Source organism: Acomys minous (genome assembly GCF_964271855.1).
Source record: "Acomys minous genome assembly, chromosome: 7".
Taxonomy (NCBI): domain Eukaryota; kingdom Metazoa; phylum Chordata; class Mammalia; order Rodentia; family Muridae; genus Acomys; species Acomys minous.
Window position 1 is genome coordinate 64,872,269 of NC_140488.1, and position 2,861 is coordinate 64,875,129.

Below are 2,861 nucleotides of genomic sequence, written 5' to 3' on the forward strand. Positions count from 1 at the left end.
CTGTGGAAGAATGAGAGGAAAGATAGAGGGAGTTGGAGGGGGTCAAGGACACCACAAGAAGACCTACAGAATAAACAAACCTGGGCCCACGGAGGTTCACACAGACTGAACCACCAACCAAAGAGCATGCATGGACTGCACATAGATCCTCTATACATATGTAGCAGAAATGCAGTGTGGCCAACGTGTGGGTCCCATAACAATGGGAATGGGGGCTGTCTCTGACTCTCTTGTCTGCCACTGGACCGCTTCCCCTTAGCTGGCCTACCTTGCCAGGCCCCAGTGGGAGATGATGCCCTAAGTCCTTCTGTGACTTGAGGAGCCAGAGTGGGCTTGTAATCCATGGGGGGGTCTCCCCTTCTCTGAGTAAAAGGAGAAGGATGAATGGCAGCAGAGGGTGTGACAGCAGGACTAGGCAGAGAGGAGGGAGGGGGCTGGGCTCAGACTGTAAAGAGCTTAAATTGATAAATAAGTGGGGAAAAAAGAAGGAAACAGCATAGGGAAGAGTAGGTAAAGCATGTTTAAATAAGATCAGTGCCCACTGTCAACTTTCCACAGATTTTGTACATAACTCTTCAATGTGTTACAAGCCTTTTCAGCAATGTGCAGGCAATGAATGAACCTTTAAACTTGTTTAAGAAACTAATTTCCACCTACAGACTCAACAAACCTGGACTCAGAGGAGCTCACTTAGCTGAATAGAAAATCATGGGTCCAATTTGAATCTCTCTCTCTCTCTCTCTCTCTCTCTCTCTCTCTCTCTCTCTCTCTCTCTCTCTCTCACACACACACACACACACACACACACACACACATGCATGCAGCCTGCTGTTTTTGTGGGACTCCTGACAGAGGGAAACGGGCTATTTCTGACTCTTTTGCTTGCTTTGGGACTCTTGTCCTCCTTCTCTGTTGTCTTATACAGCCTTAACATGAGAAGAGGTGCCAAATCTTATTATAACTTGATAAGTTTCATTGGTATCCCTGGGGAGCCCCGCCCCTTTCTGAAGGGAAACAGAGGAGGAGTGGATAGTGAGGCAGGAGGTAGGTGGGGTGGAGGAGGTGAGGATGGAGAGGGTGAGAGGAATCTGTACTTAGGATGCAATATATAAGAGAAGAAATTTAAAGAAAAGAGAAAGAAAGGAAGAAAAGAGGAAGAGGAAGAAGGAGGAGGAGGAGAAAAATTTCAAAATATATATTTCCCCCTTAGTAGTGCTTCCTTTTCTTACTGTTTTTGTTAATGAAACTTTCTTGGATATAGTGTGATTATTTGTTCTATGTACATTGTAATATGATTCAATAAATATCTCCATAACCCCATCATCTTTTTGGCACAATATATGTGAAAAAATGCTCAATGTTGCAAAAGTTATTGTGATGTTTAATATTAATTGTCAACTTCTAAGACTCTGGGATCACCTAAAAGACAATCACCTCCATGCATACCAGTGAGAGATTATTTAGCATTTGGGTATATTTTTGAATAATTACATTGACTAAGTTACTTGATGTGTAAAGAACGTCACCAAGAGTAGATAGACTATTCTCTAGGTGTGGGTCTTAGACTATATAAAATGTGGAAACCCATGTGCACACAAACATTTTTCTCTCTCTACTTCCTGATTGTTTATCAGCTGCTTCAATCTCTTTGTCTTGATGAATGGTAGTCTTGCATTGTGGCCAGAAATAAGCTCCTTCTGCTATGAGATACTTTTATATTTTATAAGTTTTCAATTCATGCATCAAAAGGGGGAAAAGCCCCAAAACAATGTCTATTATGGAAAAGATAACAAGTCCTGGAGATGACATGGACACAAAGGAACCATTACTCATACCATCACTATGTTTTTTTTTTTTAATACTTACAAGTCTCTTCTCTGGTGGTAGTCATCAGGAAAGCCAAGGTGGGGGCATACAAATACATCCAGGTGCTATGGAGGGAGAAGCAGTTCAGCAGGATGTGCTTTCTTCTGAGGGTCCGCTGCTGGCAATACCACCAGCTCTCTGTGCTGCACCAGGCTTCCCGCTGCACCCAACATAGCCTGACTAAGCACAAAGCATGAAAGCTGCAATACAAGGTCAAGCAAGGTTGTTATTTACAGGATTGCTGTTTACCTTGGTGACTGCAAACGCCCGGTAGCTAAGGGTGCAACTTAATGGTGAGCATGTCCACCATGGCGTTCACCAGCTAAAATTTGCCAGAAACCTTCAGTCTGTTGCTAAGGAAAGAGTTGGACACCATTATGGGGCTTTGAGAGTCCTGAATTCTTACTGGATTGTTGAAGATTCCAAGTATAATGAGGTTATCTTTATTGACCCATTCCATAAAGCTATCAGAAGAAATCTTGACACCCAGTGGATCACCCAACCAGTCCACGAATTCAGAGAGATGTGTGGGCTACCATCTGCTGGCTGCAAGACCCACGGCCTTGGAAAAGGCCACAAGTTCCACCACACTGTTGCTCTCATTCTATACCCACCAACAGTGACACAATACTCTCCAGCTCCACCGTAATACATGTAATACATGTAATGTTATACATGTAATATTAGTAAAACTCGTATCCAATAAACAATTAGGAAAATTGTCAAATAAATAAAACACACACACACATATGTGTGTGTGTTGCAACACACCCATTCCATTCTCCCCCTACCCTCCATTTTCTTACTCCCTCCTATTATCCTCTTTGCTCTTCCTAGACAATTTTACGTTTACTCTCACTTAATATTTTAAGGTCACATGACTTTATGTGACTATATAAAATCTAGTAACCACAAATGAAAGCAGAAGTACAGTTGCGTTCCTGAAACAGGCTTAATATGCTTAAAATATTTGGCCACTAAGGCATTTCATATGG

At 42.3% G+C, this 2,861-nt stretch overlaps 1 pseudogene across 1 annotated transcript; it reads left to right on the forward strand.

Moving 5' to 3' along the window:
* The first annotated feature begins 932 nt into the window (after window positions 1-932).
* On the forward strand, window positions 933-2,515 carry LOC311601990 (large ribosomal subunit protein eL15-like; annotated as a pseudogene). The gene is made up of 2 exons: window positions 933-1,044; window positions 1,870-2,515. The product of its transcript is annotated as a large ribosomal subunit protein eL15-like (transcript).
* Window positions 2,516-2,861: the final 346 nt, after the last annotated feature.